A 20,951-nucleotide genomic window follows, 5' to 3' on the forward strand; every position below is an offset into this window, starting at 1 on the left:
ACACACGCGAGACAGATGACGTTTTCCACGGTCGCCTGTTGCGATATCAGCCCGCACCACCATGTTTCACTCCCACATGTGGAGCGCACACGCTGCAAGCATTTAGGCCCTTCCACTGCGGTTTTTCCTTATCGCTTCTCGGCCTTTTGGCTAAGATCAAAGTGTAGTATCTGTTCTTATCAGCTTAATATCTGATACGTCCTGCATCGCAGGACCAGAATATTAAACTCATTTTTGGCTCATGACGGAGTGCTAGGGGCTTGCTCCACCTCTGTCGCGGGTTGGCCCGGCATTGCAGTACCGCCGGGATCGGCCCACCTAAAATTAATTAAAACACAGCTTGAAATGAGATAATATTCTGCAGAGATCAGATATTCTGCTGGTAGCAAAACTTGTCGGAGTTGTCGATGTGCCCAGTAGTTAGCTCCTTACACACTGCGATTTCTTTTAATTTAACATTATCTTATTTTATTTTTTTTTTTTTTTTGTTTTTAGCCGGACCGCTCTTGCAGCCACATTACACTAGGCTGGTAATTTATGGGGGCACACAACAGCGCCGTCGGATGCTCCTTTGGCGTCTCTTATGGCCCGGCCACAGATAATTTCAATTAAATTTTTTGGAGTTATAACCTTAGCTCCTCGCGAACGTCGTCGTCGCCGCCGCACGCACGCAGAATACGTGTGTACACACGCACACACACACATATGCAGTCTGCGGTGAACGGTGTAAGCACTCGGCTAGGTGTAGCTTGCGCCGGCCTCGCGCCGGTGTAGCTCGCGCCGTCCTGGCGCTGCTGTGGGGCGGCCTCACGGCTTCTCCACTGCCGTGGCTGCTAGCGGCGTTCAAATGGGAGTCGCTCTTTACTGTTAGACATGGACGGTAAAACTAGGCTGTTGACGAGTGCTCTCTTCAGTTGTCCTTCCTCCCGGCACTTGCTTTTGCGACGTTTTCCACGGTCGCCTGTTGCGATATCAGCCCGCACCACCATGTTTCACTCCCACATGTGGAGCGCACACGCTGCAAGCATTTAGGCCCTTCCACTGCGGTTTTTCCTTATCGCTTCTCGGCCTTTTGGCTAAGATCAAAGTGTAGTATCTGTTCTTATCAGCTTAATGCTGGTAAATTCGGATACGAAACGCACTGATATGCGATGTATTTTCTTTAGTCATTGCTCTCCCGGCACCCGACTATGACGAAGTTGCAGCGTGCACGGTCCGGATCGTGGTTGGCCTTGCTGTGAGGGCAGCAAGCGCCTTCGTAACTGCCAGACCTGCCCTGCATGTGATACTTCTTCCCTCTATTTTTTTCTCCCGATTTTGACTAAGGGTGGCGAGATGCTCAGGCCCCATCTGAACCACCCGCAGAGGCAGATGTAGCCGTCCCATCTGATCCTCCTGCCGTGGCAGATGCAGACCGGTCTCGTGTGTGTCCAGTTTATACTGTCGACACCGGCGGCAGAGTTGGTAGCGACGTATGTGCCTTCCGCTCTGTTCGTCTTCCTATTTTTCCCCCGGCCAGCTTCGTCTGGGTCTCCGCCCGGGGTTGATACAAACTTATGACCTTCTCATCTTGGCCGGAGTGCGCCACTGCACTCCGGGTAAACCCAAGATCTCCTATTATCTATAGATAATTCTTAGTTACGACGCCGGCCCAGTGCCAGCTAGTGAGGCACGACTCTCTGTAGATGGTGGCAGATGACGTCGACCACGAAACTGGTACTGTGGCCCGGAATATTCCTGAAGCAACCTTCCTAGAAGTTCCTTCCCGCTTCCAAAAATTCTCTCAATGACTAAAAAAATCTGTTCTTATCAGCTTAATATCTGATACGTCCTGCATCGCAGGACCAGAATATTAAACTCATTTTTGGCTCATGACGGAGTGCTAGGGGCTTGCTCCACCTCTGTCGCGGGTTGGCCCGGCATTGCAGTACCGCCGGGATCGGCCCACCTAAAATTAATTAAAACACAGCTTGAAATGAGATAATATTCTGCAGAGATCAGATATTCTGCTGGTAGCAAAACTTGTCGGAGTTGTCGATGTGCCCAGTAGTTAGCTCCTTACACACTGCGATTTCTTTTAATTTAACATTATCTTATTTTTTTTTTTTTTTTTTTTGTTTTTAGCCGGACCGCTCTTGCAGCCACATTACACTAGGCTGGTAATTTATGGGGGCACACAACAGCGCCGTCGGATGCTCCTTTGGCGTCTCTTATGGCCCGGCCACAGATAATTTCAATTAAATTTTTTGGAGTTATAACCTTAGCTCCTCGCGAACGTCGTCGTCGCCGCCGCCGCACGCACGCAGAATACGTGTGTACACACGCACACACACACATATGCAGTCTGCGGTGAACGGTGTAAGCACTCGGCTAGGTGTAGCTTGCGCCGGCCTCGCGCCGGTGTAGCTCGCGCCGTCCTGGCGCTGCTGTGGGGCGGCCTCACGGCTTCTCCACTGCCGTGGCTGCTAGCGGCGTTCAAATGGGAGTCGCTCTTTACTGTTAGACATGGACGGTAAAACTAGGCTGTTGACGAGTGCTCTCTTCAGTTGTCCTTCCTCCCGGCACTTGCTTTTGCGACGTTTTCCACGGTCGCCTGTTGCGATATCAGCCCGCACCACCATGTTTCACTCCCACATGTGGAGCGCACACGCTGCAAGCATTTAGGCCCTTCCACTGCGGTTTTTCCTTATCGCTTCTCGGCCTTTTGGCTAAGATCAAAGTGTAGTATCTGTTCTTATCAGCTTAATATCTGATACGTCCTGCATCGCAGGACCAGAATATTAAACTCATTTTTGGCTCATGACGGAGTGCTAGGGGCTTGCTCCACCTCTGTCGCGGGTTGGCCCGGCATTGCAGTACCGCCGGGATCGGCCCACCTAAAATTAATTAAAACACAGCTTGAAATGAGATAATATTCTGCAGAGATCAGATATTCTGCTGGTAGCAAAACTTGTCGGAGTTGTCGATGTGCCCAGTAGTTAGCTCCTTACACACTGCGATTTCTTTTAATTTAACATTATCTTATTTTATTTTTTTTTTTTTTTGTTTTTAGCCGGACCGCTCTTGCAGCCACATTACACTAGGCTGGTAATTTATGGGGGCACACAACAGCGCCGTCGGATGCTCCTTTGGCGTCTCTTATGGCCCGGCCACAGATAATTTCAATTAAATTTTTTGGAGTTATAACCTTAGCTCCTCGCGAACGTCGTCGTCGCCGCCGCACGCACGCAGAATACGTGTGTACACACGCACACACACACATATGCAGTCTGCGGTGAACGGTGTAAGCACTCGGCTAGGTGTAGCTTGCGCCGGCCTCGCGCCGGTGTAGCTCGCGCCGTCCTGGCGCTGCTGTGGGGCGGCCTCACGGCTTCTCCACTGCCGTGGCTGCTAGCGGCGTTCAAATGGGAGTCGCTCTTTACTGTTAGACATGGACGGTAAAACTAGGCTGTTGACGAGTGCTCTCTTCAGTTGTCCTTCCTCCCGGCACTTGCTTTTGCGACGTTTTCCACGGTCGCCTGTTGCGATATCAGCCCGCACCACCATGTTTCACTCCCACATGTGGAGCGCACACGCTGCAAGCATTTAGGCCCTTCCACTGCGGTTTTTCCTTATCGCTTCTCGGCCTTTTGGCTAAGATCAAAGTGTAGTATCTGTTCTTATCAGCTTAATGCTGGTAAATTCGGATACGAAACGCACTGATATGCGATGTATTTTCTTTAGTCATTGCTCTCCCGGCACCCGACTATGACGAAGTTGCAGCGTGCACGGTCCGGATCGTGGTTGGCCTTGCTGTGAGGGCAGCAAGCGCCTTCGTAACTGCCAGACCTGCCCTGCATGTGATACTTCTTCCCTCTATTTTTTTCTCCCGATTTTGACTAAGGGTGGCGAGATGCTCAGGCCCCATCTGAACCACCCGCAGAGGCAGATGTAGCCGTCCCATCTGATCCTCCTGCCGTGGCAGATGCAGACCGGTCTCGTGTGTGTCCAGTTTATACTGTCGACACCGGCGGCAGAGTTGGTAGCGACGTATGTGCCTTCCGCTCTGTTCGTCTTCCTATTTTTCCCCCGGCCAGCTTCGTCTGGGTCTCCGCCCGGGGTTGATACAAACTTATGACCTTCTCATCTTGGCCGGAGTGCGCCACTGCACTCCGGGTAAACCCAAGATCTCCTATTATCTATAGATAATTCTTAGTTACGACGCCGGCCCAGTGCCAGCTAGTGAGGCACGACTCTCTGTAGATGGTGGCAGATGACGTCGACCACGAAACTGGTACTGTGGCCCGGAATATTCCTGAAGCAACCTTCCTAGAAGTTCCTTCCCGCTTCCAAAAATTCTCTCAATGACTAAAAAAATCTGTTCTTATCAGCTTAATATCTGATACGTCCTGCATCGCAGGACCAGAATATTAAACTCATTTTTGGCTCATGACGGAGTGCTAGGGGCTTGCTCCACCTCTGTCGCGGGTTGGCCCGGCATTGCAGTACCGCCGGGATCGGCCCACCTAAAATTAATTAAAACACAGCTTGAAATGAGATAATATTCTGCAGAGATCAGATATTCTGCTGGTAGCAAAACTTGTCGGAGTTGTCGATGTGCCCAGTAGTTAGCTCCTTACACACTGCGATTTCTTTTAATTTAACATTATCTTATTTTTTTTTTTTTTTTTTTTGTTTTTAGCCGGACCGCTCTTGCAGCCACATTACACTAGGCTGGTAATTTATGGGGGCACACAACAGCGCCGTCGGATGCTCCTTTGGCGTCTCTTATGGCCCGGCCACAGATAATTTCAATTAAATTTTTTGGAGTTATAACCTTAGCTCCTCGCGAACGTCGTCGTCGCCGCCGCCGCACGCACGCAGAATACGTGTGTACACACGCACACACACACATATGCAGTCTGCGGTGAACGGTGTAAGCACTCGGCTAGGTGTAGCTTGCGCCGGCCTCGCGCCGGTGTAGCTCGCGCCGTCCTGGCGCTGCTGTGGGGCGGCCTCACGGCTTCTCCACTGCCGTGGCTGCTAGCGGCGTTCAAATGGGAGTCGCTCTTTACTGTTAGACATGGACGGTAAAACTAGGCTGTTGACGAGTGCTCTCTTCAGTTGTCCTTCCTCCCGGCACTTGCTTTTGCGACGTTTTCCACGGTCGCCTGTTGCGATATCAGCCCGCACCACCATGTTTCACTCCCACATGTGGAGCGCACACGCTGCAAGCATTTAGGCCCTTCCACTGCGGTTTTTCCTTATCGCTTCTCGGCCTTTTGGCTAAGATCAAAGTGTAGTATCTGTTCTTATCAGCTTAATATCTGATACGTCCTGCATCGCAGGACCAGAATATTAAACTCATTTTTGGCTCATGACGGAGTGCTAGGGGCTTGCTCCACCTCTGTCGCGGGTTGGCCCGGCATTGCAGTACCGCCGGGATCGGCCCACCTAAAATTAATTAAAACACAGCTTGAAATGAGATAATATTCTGCAGAGATCAGATATTCTGCTGGTAGCAAAACTTGTCGGAGTTGTCGATGTGCCCAGTAGTTAGCTCCTTACACACTGCGATTTCTTTTAATTTAACATTATCTTATTTTATTTTTTTTTTTTTTTGTTTTTAGCCGGACCGCTCTTGCAGCCACATTACACTAGGCTGGTAATTTATGGGGGCACACAACAGCGCCGTCGGATGCTCCTTTGGCGTCTCTTATGGCCCGGCCACAGATAATTTCAATTAAATTTTTTGGAGTTATAACCTTAGCTCCTCGCGAACGTCGTCGTCGCCGCCGCACGCACGCAGAATACGTGTGTACACACGCACACACACACATATGCAGTCTGCGGTGAACGGTGTAAGCACTCGGCTAGGTGTAGCTTGCGCCGGCCTCGCGCCGGTGTAGCTCGCGCCGTCCTGGCGCTGCTGTGGGGCGGCCTCACGGCTTCTCCACTGCCGTGGCTGCTAGCGGCGTTCAAATGGGAGTCGCTCTTTACTGTTAGACATGGACGGTAAAACTAGGCTGTTGACGAGTGCTCTCTTCAGTTGTCCTTCCTCCCGGCACTTGCTTTTGCGACGTTTTCCACGGTCGCCTGTTGCGATATCAGCCCGCACCACCATGTTTCACTCCCACATGTGGAGCGCACACGCTGCAAGCATTTAGGCCCTTCCACTGCGGTTTTTCCTTATCGCTTCTCGGCCTTTTGGCTAAGATCAAAGTGTAGTATCTGTTCTTATCAGCTTAATATCTGATACGTCCTGCATCGCAGGACCAGAATATTAAACTCATTTTTGGCTCATGACGGAGTGCTAGGGGCTTGCTCCACCTCTGTCGCGGGTTGGCCCGGCATTGCAGTACCGCCGGGATCGGCCCACCTAAAATTAATTAAAACACAGCTTGAAATGAGATAATATTCTGCAGAGATCAGATATTCTGCTGGTAGCAAAACTTGTCGGAGTTGTCGATGTGCCCAGTAGTTAGCTCCTTACACACTGCGATTTCTTTTAATTTAACATTATCTTATTTTATTTTTTTTTTTTTTTGTTTTTAGCCGGACCGCTCTTGCAGCCACATTACACTAGGCTGGTAATTTATGGGGGCACACAACAGCGCCGTCGGATGCTCCTTTGGCGTCTCTTATGGCCCGGCCACAGATAATTTCAATTAAATTTTTTGGAGTTATAACCTTAGCTCCTCGCGAACGTCGTCGTCGCCGCCGCCGCACGCACGCAGAATACGTGTGTACACACGCACACACACACATATGCAGTCTGCGGTGAACGGTGTAAGCACTCGGCTAGGTGTAGCTTGCGCCGGCCTCGCGCCGGTGTAGCTCGCGCCGTCCTGGCGCTGCTGTGGGGCGGCCTCACGGCTTCTCCACTGCCGTGGCTGCTAGCGGCGTTCAAATGGGAGTCGCTCTTTACTGTTAGACATGGACGGTAAAACTAGGCTGTTGACGAGTGCTCTCTTCAGTTGTCCTTCCTCCCGGCACTTGCTTTTGCGACGTTTTCCACGGTCGCCTGTTGCGATATCAGCCCGCACCACCATGTTTCACTCCCACATGTGGAGCGCACACGCTGCAAGCATTTAGGCCCTTCCACTGCGGTTTTTCCTTATCGCTTCTCGGCCTTTTGGCTAAGATCAAAGTGTAGTATCTGTTCTTATCAGCTTAATGCTGGTAAATTCGGATACGAAACGCACTGATATGCGATGTATTTTCTTTAGTCATTGCTCTCCCGGCACCCGACTATGACGAAGTTGCAGCGTGCACGGTCCGGATCGTGGTTGGCCTTGCTGTGAGGGCAGCAAGCGCCTTCGTAACTGCCAGACCTGCCCTGCATGTGATACTTCTTCCCTCTATTTTTTTCTCCCGATTTTGACTAAGGGTGGCGAGATGCTCAGGCCCCATCTGAACCACCCGCAGAGGCAGATGTAGCCGTCCCATCTGATCCTCCTGCCGTGGCAGATGCAGACCGGTCTCGTGTGTGTCCAGTTTATACTGTCGACACCGGCGGCAGAGTTGGTAGCGACGTATGTGCCTTCCGCTCTGTTCGTCTTCCTATTTTTCCCCCGGCCAGCTTCGTCTGGGTCTCCGCCCGGGGTTGATACAAACTTATGACCTTCTCATCTTGGCCGGAGTGCGCCACTGCACTCCGGGTAAACCCAAGATCTCCTATTATCTATAGATAATTCTTAGTTACGACGCCGGCCCAGTGCCAGCTAGTGAGGCACGACTCTCTGTAGATGGTGGCAGATGACGTCGACCACGAAACTGGTACTGTGGCCCGGAATATTCCTGAAGCAACCTTCCTAGAAGTTCCTTCCCGCTTCCAAAAATTCTCTCAATGACTAAAAAAATCTGTTCTTATCAGCTTAATATCTGATACGTCCTGCATCGCAGGACCAGAATATTAAACTCATTTTTGGCTCATGACGGAGTGCTAGGGGCTTGCTCCACCTCTGTCGCGGGTTGGCCCGGCATTGCAGTACCGCCGGGATCGGCCCACCTAAAATTAATTAAAACACAGCTTGAAATGAGATAATATTCTGCAGAGATCAGATATTCTGCTGGTAGCAAAACTTGTCGGAGTTGTCGATGTGCCCAGTAGTTAGCTCCTTACACACTGCGATTTCTTTTAATTTAACATTATCTTATTTTTTTTTTTTTTTTTTTTTGTTTTTAGCCGGACCGCTCTTGCAGCCACATTACACTAGGCTGGTAATTTATGGGGGCACACAACAGCGCCGTCGGATGCTCCTTTGGCGTCTCTTATGGCCCGGCCACAGATAATTTCAATTAAATTTTTTGGAGTTATAACCTTAGCTCCTCGCGAACGTCGTCGTCGCCGCCGCACGCACGCAGAATACGTGTGTACACACGCACACACACACATATGCAGTCTGCGGTGAACGGTGTAAGCACTCGGCTAGGTGTAGCTTGCGCCGGCCTCGCGCCGGTGTAGCTCGCGCCGTCCTGGCGCTGCTGTGGGGCGGCCTCACGGCTTCTCCACTGCCGTGGCTGCTAGCGGCGTTCAAATGGGAGTCGCTCTTTACTGTTAGACATGGACGGTAAAACTAGGCTGTTGACGAGTGCTCTCTTCAGTTGTCCTTCCTCCCGGCACTTGCTTTTGCGACGTTTTCCACGGTCGCCTGTTGCGATATCAGCCCGCACCACCATGTTTCACTCCCACATGTGGAGCGCACACGCTGCAAGCATTTAGGCCCTTCCACTGCGGTTTTTCCTTATCGCTTCTCGGCCTTTTGGCTAAGATCAAAGTGTAGTATCTGTTCTTATCAGCTTAATATCTGATACGTCCTGCATCGCAGGACCAGAATATTAAACTCATTTTTGGCTCATGACGGAGTGCTAGGGGCTTGCTCCACCTCTGTCGCGGGTTGGCCCGGCATTGCAGTACCGCCGGGATCGGCCCACCTAAAATTAATTAAAACACAGCTTGAAATGAGATAATATTCTGCAGAGATCAGATATTCTGCTGGTAGCAAAACTTGTCGGAGTTGTCGATGTGCCCAGTAGTTAGCTCCTTACACACTGCGATTTCTTTTAATTTAACATTATCTTATTTTATTTTTTTTTTTTTTTGTTTTTAGCCGGACCGCTCTTGCAGCCACATTACACTAGGCTGGTAATTTATGGGGGCACACAACAGCGCCGTCGGATGCTCCTTTGGCGTCTCTTATGGCCCGGCCACAGATAATTTCAATTAAATTTTTTGGAGTTATAACCTTAGCTCCTCGCGAACGTCGTCGTCGCCGCCGCCGCACGCACGCAGAATACGTGTGTACACACGCACACACACACATATGCAGTCTGCGGTGAACGGTGTAAGCACTCGGCTAGGTGTAGCTTGCGCCGGCCTCGCGCCGGTGTAGCTCGCGCCGTCCTGGCGCTGCTGTGGGGCGGCCTCACGGCTTCTCCACTGCCGTGGCTGCTAGCGGCGTTCAAATGGGAGTCGCTCTTTACTGTTAGACATGGACGGTAAAACTAGGCTGTTGACGAGTGCTCTCTTCAGTTGTCCTTCCTCCCGGCACTTGCTTTTGCGACGTTTTCCACGGTCGCCTGTTGCGATATCAGCCCGCACCACCATGTTTCACTCCCACATGTGGAGCGCACACGCTGCAAGCATTTAGGCCCTTCCACTGCGGTTTTTCCTTATCGCTTCTCGGCCTTTTGGCTAAGATCAAAGTGTAGTATCTGTTCTTATCAGCTTAATGCTGGTAAATTCGGATACGAAACGCACTGATATGCGATGTATTTTCTTTAGTCATTGCTCTCCCGGCACCCGACTATGACGAAGTTGCGGCGTGCACGGTCTGGATCGTGGTTGGCCTTGCTGTGAGGGCAGCAAGTGCCTTCGTAACTGCCAGACCTGCGCTGCATGTGATACTTCTTCCCTCCATTTTTTTCTCCCGATTTTGACTAAGGGTGGCGAGATGCTCAGGCCCCATCTGAACCACCCGCAGAGGCAGATGTAGCCGTCCCATCTGATCCTCCTGCCGTGGCAGATGCAGACCGGTCTCGTGTGTGTCCAGTTTATACTGTCGACACCGGCGGCAGAGTTGGTAGCGACGTATGTGCCTTCCGCTCTGTTCGTCTTCCTATTTTTCCCCCGGCCAGCTTCGTCTGGGTCTCCGCCCGGGGTTGATACAAACTTATGACCTTCTCATCTTGGCCGGAGTGCGCCACTGCACTCCGGGTAAACCCAAGATCTCCTATTATCTTTAGATAATTCTTAGTTACGACGCCGGCCCAGTACCAGCTAGTGAGGTACGACTCTCTGTAGATGGTGGCAGATGACGTCGACCACGAAACTGGTACTGTGGTCCGGAATATTCCTGAAGCAACCTTCCTAGAAGTTCCTTCCCGCTTCCAAAAATTCTCTCAATGACTAAAAAAAATCTGTTCTTATCAGCTTAATATCTGATACGTCCTGCATCGCAGGACCAGAATATTAAACTCATTTTTGGCTCATGACGGAGTGCTAGGGGCTTGCTCCACCTCTGTCGCGGGTTGGCCCGGCATTGCAGTACCGCCGGGATCGGCCCACCTAAAATTAATTAAAACACAGCTTGAAATGAGATAATATTCTGCAGAGATCAGATATTCTGCTGGTAGCAAAACTTGTCGGAGTTGTCGATGTGCCCAGTAGTTAGCTCCTTACACACTGCGATTTCTTTTAATTTAACATTATCTTATTTTATTTTTTTTTTTTTTTGTTTTTAGCCGGACCGCTCTTGCAGCCACATTACACTAGGCTGGTAATTTATGGGGGCACACAACAGCGCCGTCGGATGCTCCTTTGGCGTCTCTTATGGCCCGGCCACAGATAATTTCAATTAAATTTTTTGGAGTTATAACCTTAGCTCCTCGCGAACGTCGTCGTCGCCGCCGCACGCACGCAGAATACGTGTGTACACACGCACACACACACATATGCAGTCTGCGGTGAACGGTGTAAGCACTCGGCTAGGTGTAGCTTGCGCCGGCCTCGCGCCGGTGTAGCTCGCGCCGTCCTGGCGCTGCTGTGGGGCGGCCTCACGGCTTCTCCACTGCCGTGGCTGCTAGCGGCGTTCAAATGGGAGTCGCTCTTTACTGTTAGACATGGACGGTAAAACTAGGCTGTTGACGAGTGCTCTCTTCAGTTGTCCTTCCTCCCGGCACTTGCTTTTGCGACGTTTTCCACGGTCGCCTGTTGCGATATCAGCCCGCACCACCATGTTTCACTCCCACATGTGGAGCGCACACGCTGCAAGCATTTAGGCCCTTCCACTGCGGTTTTTCCTTATCGCTTCTCGGCCTTTTGGCTAAGATCAAAGTGTAGTATCTGTTCTTATCAGCTTAATATCTGATACGTCCTGCATCGCAGGACCAGAATATTAAACTCATTTTTGGCTCATGACGGAGTGCTAGGGGCTTGCTCCACCTCTGTCGCGGGTTGGCCCGGCATTGCAGTACCGCCGGGATCGGCCCACCTAAAATTAATTAAAACACAGCTTGAAATGAGATAATATTCTGCAGAGATCAGATATTCTGCTGGTAGCAAAACTTGTCGGAGTTGTCGATGTGCCCAGTAGTTAGCTCCTTACACACTGCGATTTCTTTTAATTTAACATTATCTTATTTTATTTTTTTTTTTTTTTGTTTTTAGCCGGACCGCTCTTGCAGCCACATTACACTAGGCTGGTAATTTATGGGGGCACACAACAGCGCCGTCGGATGCTCCTTTGGCGTCTCTTATGGCCCGGCCACAGATAATTTCAATTAAATTTTTTGGAGTTATAACCTTAGCTCCTCGCGAACGTCGTCGTCGTCGCCGCCGCCGCACGCACGCAGAATACGTGTGTACACACGCACACACACACATATGCAGTCTGCGGTGAACGGTGTAAGCACTCGGCTAGGTGTAGCTTGCGCCGGCCTCGCGCCGGTGTAGCTCGCGCCGTCCTGGCGCTGCTGTGGGGCGGCCTCACGGCTTCTCCACTGCCGTGGCTGCTAGCGGCGTTCAAATGGGAGTCGCTCTTTACTGTTAGACATGGACGGTAAAACTAGGCTGTTGACGAGTGCTCTCTTCAGTTGTCCTTCCTCCCGGCACTTGCTTTTGCGACGTTTTCCACGGTCGCCTGTTGCGATATCAGCCCGCACCACCATGTTTCACTCCCACATGTGGAGCGCACACGCTGCAAGCATTTAGGCCCTTCCACTGCGGTTTTTCCTTATCGCTTCTCGGCCTTTTGGCTAAGATCAAAGTGTAGTATCTGTTCTTATCAGCTTAATATCTGATACGTCCTGCATCGCAGGACCAGAATATTAAACTCATTTTTGGCTCATGACGGAGTGCTAGGGGCTTGCTCCACCTCTGTCGCGGGTTGGCCCGGCATTGCAGTACCGCCGGGATCGGCCCACCTAAAATTAATTAAAACACAGCTTGAAATGAGATAATATTCTGCAGAGATCAGATATTCTGCTGGTAGCAAAACTTGTCGGAGTTGTCGATGTGCCCAGTAGTTAGCTCCTTACACACTGCGATTTCTTTTAATTTAACATTATCTTATTTTATTTTTTTTTTTTTTTGTTTTTAGCCGGACCGCTCTTGCAGCCACATTACACTAGGCTGGTAATTTATGGGGGCACACAACAGCGCCGTCGGATGCTCCTTTGGCGTCTCTTATGGCCCGGCCACAGATAATTTCAATTAAATTTTTTGGAGTTATAACCTTAGCTCCTCGCGAACGTCGTCGTCGCCGCCGCACGCACGCAGAATACGTGTGTACACACGCACACACACACATATGCAGTCTGCGGTGAACGGTGTAAGCACTCGGCTAGGTGTAGCTTGCGCCGGCCTCGCGCCGGTGTAGCTCGCGCCGTCCTGGCGCTGCTGTGGGGCGGCCTCACGGCTTCTCCACTGCCGTGGCTGCTAGCGGCGTTCAAATGGGAGTCGCTCTTTACTGTTAGACATGGACGGTAAAACTAGGCTGTTGACGAGTGCTCTCTTCAGTTGTCCTTCCTCCCGGCACTTGCTTTTGCGACGTTTTCCACGGTCGCCTGTTGCGATATCAGCCCGCACCACCATGTTTCACTCCCACATGTGGAGCGCACACGCTGCAAGCATTTAGGCCCTTCCACTGCGGTTTTTCCTTATCGCTTCTCGGCCTTTTGGCTAAGATCAAAGTGTAGTATCTGTTCTTATCAGCTTAATATCTGATACGTCCTGCATCGCAGGACCAGAATATTAAACTCATTTTTGGCTCATGACGGAGTGCTAGGGGCTTGCTCCACCTCTGTCGCGGGTTGGCCCGGCATTGCAGTACCGCCGGGATCGGCCCACCTAAAATTAATTAAAACACAGCTTGAAATGAGATAATATTCTGCAGAGATCAGATATTCTGCTGGTAGCAAAACTTGTCGGAGTTGTCGATGTGCCCAGTAGTTAGCTCCTTACACACTGCGATTTCTTTTAATTTAACATTATCTTATTTTATTTTTTTTTTTTTTTGTTTTTAGCCGGACCGCTCTTGCAGCCACATTACACTAGGCTGGTAATTTATGGGGGCACACAACAGCGCCGTCGGATGCTCCTTTGGCGTCTCTTATGGCCCGGCCACAGATAATTTCAATTAAATTTTTTGGAGTTATAACCTTAGCTCCTCGCGAACGTCGTCGTCGCCGCCGCACGCACGCAGAATACGTGTGTACACACGCACACACACACATATGCAGTCTGCGGTGAACGGTGTAAGCACTCGGCTAGGTGTAGCTTGCGCCGGCCTCGCGCCGGTGTAGCTCGCGCCGTCCTGGCGCTGCTGTGGGGCGGCCTCACGGCTTCTCCACTGCCGTGGCTGCTAGCGGCGTTCAAATGGGAGTCGCTCTTTACTGTTAGACATGGACGGTAAAACTAGGCTGTTGACGAGTGCTCTCTTCAGTTGTCCTTCCTCCCGGCACTTGCTTTTGCGACGTTTTCCACGGTCGCCTGTTGCGATATCAGCCCGCACCACCATGTTTCACTCCCACATGTGGAGCGCACACGCTGCAAGCATTTAGGCCCTTCCACTGCGGTTTTTCCTTATCGCTTCTCGGCCTTTTGGCTAAGATCAAAGTGTAGTATCTGTTCTTATCAGCTTAATATCTGATACGTCCTGCATCGCAGGACCAGAATATTAAACTCATTTTTGGCTCATGACGGAGTGCTAGGGGCTTGCTCCACCTCTGTCGCGGGTTGGCCCGGCATTGCAGTACCGCCGGGATCGGCCCACCTAAAATTAATTAAAACACAGCTTGAAATGAGATAATATTCTGCAGAGATCAGATATTCTGCTGGTAGCAAAACTTGTCGGAGTTGTCGATGTGCCCAGTAGTTAGCTCCTTACACACTGCGATTTCTTTTAATTTAACATTATCTTATTTTATTTTTTTTTTTTTTTGTTTTTAGCCGGACCGCTCTTGCAGCCACATTACACTAGGCTGGTAATTTATGGGGGCACACAACAGCGCCGTCGGATGCTCCTTTGGCGTCTCTTATGGCCCGGCCACAGATAATTTCAATTAAATTTTTTGGAGTTATAACCTTAGCTCCTCGCGAACGTCGTCGTCGCCGCCGCCGCACGCACGCAGAATACGTGTGTACACACGCACACACACACATATGCAGTCTGCGGTGAACGGTGTAAGCACTCGGCTAGGTGTAGCTTGCGCCGGCCTCGCGCCGGTGTAGCTCGCGCCGTCCTGGCGCTGCTGTGGGGCGGCCTCACGGCTTCTCCACTGCCGTGGCTGCTAGCGGCGTTCAAATGGGAGTCGCTCTTTACTGTTAGACATGGACGGTAAAACTAGGCTGTTGACGAGTGCTCTCTTCAGTTGTCCTTCCTCCCGGCACTTGCTTTTGCGACGTTTTCCACGGTCGCCTGTTGCGATATCAGCCCGCACCACCATGTTTCACTCCCACATGTGGAGCGCACACGCTGCAAGCATTTAGGCCCTTCCACTGCGGTTTTTCCTTATCGCTTCTCGGCCTTTTGGCTAAGATCAAAGTGTAGTATCTGTTCTTATCAGCTTAATGCTGGTAAATTCGGATACGAAACGCACTGATATGCGATGTATTTTCTTTAGTCATTGCTCTCCCGGCACCCGACTATGACGAAGTTGCAGCGTGCACGGTCCGGATCGTGGTTGGCCTTGCTGTGAGGGCAGCAAGCGCCTTCGTAACTGCCAGACCTGCCCTGCATGTGATACTTCTTCCCTCTATTTTTTTCTCCCGATTTTGACTAAGGGTGGCGAGATGCTCAGGCCCCATCTGAACCACCCGCAGAGGCAGATGTAGCCGTCCCATCTGATCCTCCTGCCGTGGCAGATGCAGACCGGTCTCGTGTGTGTCCAGTTTATACTGTCGACACCGGCGGCAGAGTTGGTAGCGACGTATGTGCCTTCCGCTCTGTTCGTCTTCCTATTTTTCCCCCGGCCAGCTTCGTCTGGGTCTCCGCCCGGGGTTGATACAAACTTATGACCTTCTCATCTTGGCCGGAGTGCGCCACTGCACTCCGGGTAAACCCAAGATCTCCTATTATCTATAGATAATTCTTAGTTACGACGCCGGCCCAGTGCCAGCTAGTGAGGCACGACTCTCTGTAGATGGTGGCAGATGACGTCGACCACGAAACTGGTACTGTGGCCCGGAATATTCCTGAAGCAACCTTCCTAGAAGTTCCTTCCCGCTTCCAAAAATTCTCTCAATGACTAAAAAAATCTGTTCTTATCAGCTTAATATCTGATACGTCCTGCATCGCAGGACCAGAATATTAAACTCATTTTTGGCTCATGACGGAGTGCTAGGGGCTTGCTCCACCTCTGTCGCGGGTTGGCCCGGCATTGCAGTACCGCCGGGATCGGCCCACCTAAAATTAATTAAAACACAGCTTGAAATGAGATAATATTCTGCAGAGATCAGATATTCTGCTGGTAGCAAAACTTGTCGGAGTTGTCGATGTGCCCAGTAGTTAGCTCCTTACACACTGCGATTTCTTTTAATTTAACATTATCTTATTTTATTTTTTTTTTTTTTTGTTTTTAGCCGGACCGCTCTTGCAGCCACATTACACTAGGCTGGTAATTTATGGGGGCACACAACAGCGCCGTCGGATGCTCCTTTGGCGTCTCTTATGGCCCGGCCACAGATAATTTCAATTAAATTTTTTGGAGTTATAACCTTAGCTCCTCGCGAACGTCGTCGTCGCCGCCGCACGCACGCAGAATACGTGTGTACACACGCACACACACACATATGCAGTCTGCGGTGAACGGTGTAAGCACTCGGCTAGGTGTAGCTTGCGCCGGCCTCGCGCCGGTGTAGCTCGCGCCGTCCTGGCGCTGCTGTGGGGCGGCCTCACGGCTTCTCCACTGCCGTGGCTGCTAGCGGCGTTCAAATGGGAGTCGCTCTTTACTGTTAGACATGGACGGTAAAACTAGGCTGTTGACGAGTGCTCTCTTCAGTTGTCCTTCCTCCCGGCACTTGCTTTTGCGACGTTTTCCACGGTCGCCTGTTGCGATATCAGCCCGCACCACCATGTTTCACTCCCACATGTGGAGCGCACACGCTGCAAGCATTTAGGCCCTTCCACTGCGGTTTTTCCTTATCGCTTCTCGGCCTTTTGGCTAAGATCAAAGTGTAGTATCTGTTCTTATCAGCTTAATATCTGATACGTCCTGCATCGCAGGACCAGAATATTAAACTCATTTTTGGCTCATGACGGAGTGCTAGGGGCTTGCTCCACCTCTGTCGCGGGTTGGCCCGGCATTGCAGTACCGCCGGGATCGGCCCACCTAAAATTAATTAAAACACAGCTTGAAATGAGATAATATTCTGCAGAGATCAGATATTCTGCTGGTAGCAAAACTTGTCGGAGTTGTCGATGTGCCCAGTAGTTAGCTCCTTACACACTGCGATTTCTTTTAATTTAACATTATCTTATTTTATTTTTTTTTTTTTTTGTTTTTAGCCGGACCGCTCTTGCAGCCACATTACACTAGGCTGGTAATTTATGGGGGCACACAACAGCGCCGTCGGATGCTCCTTTGGCGTCTCTTATGGCCCGGCCACAGATAATTTCAATTAAATTTTTTGGAGTTATAACCTTAGCTCCTCGCGAACGTCGTCGTCGCCGCCGCCGCACGCACGCAGAATACGTGTGTACACACGCACACACACACATATGCAGTCTGCGGTGAACGGTGTAAGCACTCGGCTAGGTGTAGCTTGCGCCGGCCTCGCGCCGGTGTAGCTCGCGCCGTCCTGGCGCTGCTGTGGGGCGGCCTCACGGCTTCTCCACTGCCGTGGCTGCTAGCGGCGTTCAAATGGGAGTCGCTCTTTACTGTTAGACATGGACGGTAAAACTAGGCTGTTGACGAGTGCTCTCTTCAGTTGTCCTTCCTCCCGGCACTTGCTTTTGCGACGTTTTCCACGGTCGCCTGTTGCGATATCAGCCCGCACCACCATGTTTCACTCCCACATGTGGAGCGCACACGCTGCAAGCATTTAGGCCCTTCCACTGCGGTTTTTCCTTATCGCTTCTCGGCCTTTTGGCTAAGATCAAAGTGTAGTATCTGTTCTTATCAGCTTAATATCTGATACGTCCTGCATCGCAGGACCAGAATATTAAACTCATTTTTGGCTCATGACGGAGTGCTAGGGGCTTGCTCCACCTCTGTCGCGGGTTGGCCCGGCATTGCAGTACCGCCGGGATCGGCCCACCTAAAATTAATTAAAACACAGCTTGAAATGAGATAATATTCTGCAGAGATCAGATATTCTGCTGGTAGCAAAACTTGTCGGAGTTGTCGATGTGCCCAGTAGTTAGCTCCTTACACACTGCGATTTCTTTTAATTTAACATTATCTTATTTTATTTTTTTTTTTTTTTGTTTTTAGCCGGACCGCTCTTGCAGCCACATTACACTAGGCTGGTAATTTATGGGGGCACACAACAGCGCCGTCGGATGCTCCTTTGGCGTCTCTTATGGCCCGGCCACAGATAATTTCAATTAAATTTTTTGGAGTTATAACCTTAGCTCCTCGCGAACGTCGTCGTCGCCGCCGCCGCACGCACGCAGAATACGTGTGTACACACGCACACACACACATATGCAGTCTGCGGTGAACGGTGTAAGCACTCGGCTAGGTGTAGCTTGCGCCGGCCTCGCGCCGGTGTAGCTCGCGCCGTCCTGGCGCTGCTGTGGGGCGGCCTCACGGCTTCTCCACTGCCGTGGCTGCTAGCGGCGTTCAAATGGGAGTCGCTCTTTACTGTTAGACATGGACGGTAAAACTAGGCTGTTGACGAGTGCTCTCTTCAGTTGTCCTTCCTCCCGGCACTTGCTTTTGCGACGTTTTCCACGGTCGCCTGTTGCGATATCAGCCCGCACCACCATGTTTCACTCCCACATGTGGAGCGCACACGCTGCAAGCATTTAGGCCCTTCCACTGCGGTTTTTCCTTATCGCTTCTCGGCCTTTTGGCTAAGATCAAAGTGTAGTATCTGTTCTTATCAGCTTAATATCTGATACGTCCTGCATCGCAGGACCAGAATATTAAACTCATTTTTGGCTCATGACGGAGTGCTAGGGGCTTGCTCCACCTCTGTCGCGGGTTGGCCCGGCATTGCAGTACCGCCGGGATCGGCCCACCTAAAATTAATTAAAACACAGCTTGAAATGAGATAATATTCTGCAGAGATCAGATATTCTGCTGGTAGCAAAACTTGTCGGAGTTGTCGATGTGCCCAGTAGTTAGCTCCTTACACACTGCGATTTCTTTTAATTTAACATTATCTTATTTTATTTTTTTTTTTTTTTGTTTTTAGCCGGACCGCTCTTGCAGCCACATTACACTAGGCTGGTAATTTATGGGGGCACACAACAGCGCCGTCGGATGCTCCTTTGGCGTCTCTTATGGCCCGGCCACAGATAATTTCAATTAAATTTTTTGGAGTTATAACCTTAGCTCCTCGCGAACGTCGTCGTCGCCGCCGCCGCACGCACGCAGAATACGTGTGTACACACGCACACACACACATATGCAGTCTGCGGTGAACGGTGTAAGCACTCGGCTAGGTGTAGCTTGCGCCGGCCTCGCGCCGGTGTAGCTCGCGCCGTCCTGGCGCTGCTGTGGGGCGGCCTCACGGCTTCTCCACTGCCGTGGCTGCTAGCGGCGTTCAAATGGGAGTCGCTCTTTACTGTTAGACATGGACGGTAAAACTAGGCTGTTGACGAGTGCTCTCTTCAGTTGTCCTTCCTCCCGGCACTTGCTTTTGCGACGTTTTCCACGGTCGCCTGTTGCGATATCAGCCCGCACCACCATGTTTCACTCCCACATGTGGAGCGCACACGCTGCAAGCATTTAGGCCCTTCCACTGCGGTTTTTCCTTATCGCTTCTCGGCCTTTTGGCTAAGATCAAAGTGTAGTATCTGTTCTTATCAGCTTAATATCTGATACGTCCTGCATCGCAGGACCAGAATATTAAACTCATTTTTGGCTCATGACGGAGTGCTAGGGGCTTGCTCCACCTCTGTCGCGGGTTGGCCCGGCATTGCAGTACCGCCGGGATCGGCCCACCTAAAATTAATTAAAACACAGCTTGAAATGAGATAATATTCTGCAGAGATCAGATATTCTGCTGGTAGCAAAACTTGTCGGAGTTGTCGATGTGCCCAGTAGTTAGCTCCTTACACACTGCGATTTCTTTTAATTTAACATTATCTTATTTTATTTTTTTTTTTTTTTGTTTTTAGCCGGACCGCTCTTGCAGCCACATTACACTAGGCTGGTAATTTATGGGGGCACACAACAGCGCCGTCGGATGCTCCTTTGGCGTCTCTTATGGCCCGGCCACAGATAATTTCAATTAAATTTTTTGGAGTTATAACCTTAGCTCCTCGCGAACGTCGTCGTCGCCGCCGCCGCACGCACGCAGAATACGTGTGTACACACGCACACACACACATATGCAGTCTGCGGTGAACGGTGTAAGCACTCGGCTAGGTGTAGCTTGCGCCGGCCTCGCGCCGGTGTAGCTCGCGCCGTCCTGGCGCTGCTGTGGGGCGGCCTCACGGCTTCTCCACTGCCGTGGCTGCTAGCGGCGTTCAAATGGGAGTCGCTCTTTACTGTTAGACATGGACGGTAAAACTAGGCTGTTGACGAGTGCTCTCTTCAGTTGTCCTTCCTCCCGGCACTTGCTTTTGCGACGTTTTCCACGGTCGCCTGTTGCGATATCAGCCCGCACCACCATGTTTCACTCCCACATGTGGAGCGCACACGCTGCAAGCATTTAGGCCCTTCCACTGCGGTTTTTCCTTATCGCTTCTCGGCCTTTTGGCTAAGATCAAAGTGTAGTATCTGTTCTTATCAGCTTAATATCTGATACGTCCTGCATCGCAGGACCAGAATATTAAACTCATTTTTGGCTCATGACGGAGTGCTAGGGGCTTGCTCCACCTCTGTCGCGGGTTGGCCCGGCATTGCAGTACCGCCGGGATCGGCCCACCTAAAATTAATTAAAACACAGCTTGAAATGAGATAATATTCTGCAGAGATCAGATATTCTGCTGGTAGCAAAACTTGTCGGAGTTGTCGATGTGCCCAGTAGTTAGCTCCTTACACACTGCGATTTCTTTTAATTTAACATTATCTTATTTTATTTTTTTTTTTTTTTGTTTTTAGCCGGACCGCTCTTGCAGCCACATTACACTAGGCTGGTAATTTATGGGGGCACACAACAGCGCCGTCGGATGCTCCTTTGAGCCGTCTCTTATGGCCCGGCCACAGATAATTTCAATTAAATTTTTTGGAGTTATAACCTTAGCTCCTCGCGAACGTCGTCGTCGCCGCCGCCGCACGCACGCAGAATACGTGTGTACACACGCACACACACACATATGCAGTCTGCGGTGAACATCTGTCTCGCGCTGTGT

At 50.8% G+C, this 20,951-nt stretch overlaps 14 non-coding genes and 10 pseudogenes across 14 annotated transcripts; all 24 read left to right on the forward strand.

The window, feature by feature from the left end:
- Positions 1 to 130: 130 nt before the first annotated feature.
- On the forward strand, positions 131 to 323 carry LOC126333329 (U2 spliceosomal RNA). Its single transcript, XR_007564108.1, has one exon. It is a non-coding gene; the product is annotated as a U2 spliceosomal RNA (small nuclear RNA).
- A 733-nt stretch (positions 324 to 1,056) lies between these two features.
- On the forward strand, positions 1,057 to 1,171 carry LOC126333346 (U2 spliceosomal RNA; annotated as a pseudogene).
- A 606-nt stretch (positions 1,172 to 1,777) lies between these two features.
- On the forward strand, positions 1,778 to 1,953 carry LOC126333340 (U2 spliceosomal RNA; annotated as a pseudogene).
- A 735-nt stretch (positions 1,954 to 2,688) lies between these two features.
- On the forward strand, positions 2,689 to 2,881 carry LOC126333341 (U2 spliceosomal RNA). The gene has a single exon (XR_007564118.1). It is a non-coding gene; the product is annotated as a U2 spliceosomal RNA (small nuclear RNA).
- Positions 2,882 to 3,613: 732 nt separating this feature from the next.
- On the forward strand, positions 3,614 to 3,728 carry LOC126333347 (U2 spliceosomal RNA; annotated as a pseudogene).
- Positions 3,729 to 4,334: 606 nt separating this feature from the next.
- On the forward strand, positions 4,335 to 4,510 carry LOC126333342 (U2 spliceosomal RNA; annotated as a pseudogene).
- A 735-nt stretch (positions 4,511 to 5,245) lies between these two features.
- LOC126333351 (U2 spliceosomal RNA) lies at positions 5,246 to 5,438 on the forward strand. Its single transcript, XR_007564119.1, has one exon. It is a non-coding gene; the product is annotated as a U2 spliceosomal RNA (small nuclear RNA).
- A 732-nt stretch (positions 5,439 to 6,170) lies between these two features.
- Positions 6,171 to 6,363, forward strand: LOC126333353 (U2 spliceosomal RNA). Its single transcript, XR_007564120.1, has one exon. It is a non-coding gene; the product is annotated as a U2 spliceosomal RNA (small nuclear RNA).
- Positions 6,364 to 7,098: 735 nt separating this feature from the next.
- LOC126333348 (U2 spliceosomal RNA) lies at positions 7,099 to 7,213 on the forward strand (annotated as a pseudogene).
- A 606-nt stretch (positions 7,214 to 7,819) lies between these two features.
- On the forward strand, positions 7,820 to 7,995 carry LOC126333343 (U2 spliceosomal RNA; annotated as a pseudogene).
- Positions 7,996 to 8,728: 733 nt separating this feature from the next.
- Positions 8,729 to 8,921, forward strand: LOC126333354 (U2 spliceosomal RNA). Its single transcript, XR_007564121.1, has one exon. It is a non-coding gene; the product is annotated as a U2 spliceosomal RNA (small nuclear RNA).
- Positions 8,922 to 9,656: 735 nt separating this feature from the next.
- On the forward strand, positions 9,657 to 9,771 carry LOC126333350 (U2 spliceosomal RNA; annotated as a pseudogene).
- A 606-nt stretch (positions 9,772 to 10,377) lies between these two features.
- Positions 10,378 to 10,554, forward strand: LOC126333345 (U2 spliceosomal RNA; annotated as a pseudogene).
- A 732-nt stretch (positions 10,555 to 11,286) lies between these two features.
- LOC126333330 (U2 spliceosomal RNA) lies at positions 11,287 to 11,479 on the forward strand. The gene has a single exon (XR_007564109.1). It is a non-coding gene; the product is annotated as a U2 spliceosomal RNA (small nuclear RNA).
- Positions 11,480 to 12,217: 738 nt separating this feature from the next.
- Positions 12,218 to 12,410, forward strand: LOC126333331 (U2 spliceosomal RNA). Its single transcript, XR_007564110.1, has one exon. It is a non-coding gene; the product is annotated as a U2 spliceosomal RNA (small nuclear RNA).
- A 732-nt stretch (positions 12,411 to 13,142) lies between these two features.
- Positions 13,143 to 13,335, forward strand: LOC126333332 (U2 spliceosomal RNA). Its single transcript, XR_007564111.1, has one exon. It is a non-coding gene; the product is annotated as a U2 spliceosomal RNA (small nuclear RNA).
- Positions 13,336 to 14,067: 732 nt separating this feature from the next.
- On the forward strand, positions 14,068 to 14,260 carry LOC126333333 (U2 spliceosomal RNA). Its single transcript, XR_007564112.1, has one exon. It is a non-coding gene; the product is annotated as a U2 spliceosomal RNA (small nuclear RNA).
- A 735-nt stretch (positions 14,261 to 14,995) lies between these two features.
- On the forward strand, positions 14,996 to 15,110 carry LOC126333349 (U2 spliceosomal RNA; annotated as a pseudogene).
- Positions 15,111 to 15,716: 606 nt separating this feature from the next.
- Positions 15,717 to 15,892, forward strand: LOC126333344 (U2 spliceosomal RNA; annotated as a pseudogene).
- A 732-nt stretch (positions 15,893 to 16,624) lies between these two features.
- On the forward strand, positions 16,625 to 16,817 carry LOC126333334 (U2 spliceosomal RNA). Its single transcript, XR_007564113.1, has one exon. It is a non-coding gene; the product is annotated as a U2 spliceosomal RNA (small nuclear RNA).
- Positions 16,818 to 17,552: 735 nt separating this feature from the next.
- On the forward strand, positions 17,553 to 17,745 carry LOC126333335 (U2 spliceosomal RNA). Its single transcript, XR_007564114.1, has one exon. It is a non-coding gene; the product is annotated as a U2 spliceosomal RNA (small nuclear RNA).
- A 735-nt stretch (positions 17,746 to 18,480) lies between these two features.
- LOC126333337 (U2 spliceosomal RNA) lies at positions 18,481 to 18,673 on the forward strand. Its single transcript, XR_007564115.1, has one exon. It is a non-coding gene; the product is annotated as a U2 spliceosomal RNA (small nuclear RNA).
- A 735-nt stretch (positions 18,674 to 19,408) lies between these two features.
- LOC126333338 (U2 spliceosomal RNA) lies at positions 19,409 to 19,601 on the forward strand. Its single transcript, XR_007564116.1, has one exon. It is a non-coding gene; the product is annotated as a U2 spliceosomal RNA (small nuclear RNA).
- Positions 19,602 to 20,336: 735 nt separating this feature from the next.
- LOC126333339 (U2 spliceosomal RNA) lies at positions 20,337 to 20,529 on the forward strand. Its single transcript, XR_007564117.1, has one exon. It is a non-coding gene; the product is annotated as a U2 spliceosomal RNA (small nuclear RNA).
- Positions 20,530 to 20,951: the final 422 nt, after the last annotated feature.

Source organism: Schistocerca gregaria, unplaced genomic scaffold, assembly GCF_023897955.1.
Source record: "Schistocerca gregaria isolate iqSchGreg1 unplaced genomic scaffold, iqSchGreg1.2 ptg001576l, whole genome shotgun sequence".
Lineage (NCBI taxonomy): Eukaryota > Metazoa > Arthropoda > Insecta > Orthoptera > Acrididae > Schistocerca > Schistocerca gregaria.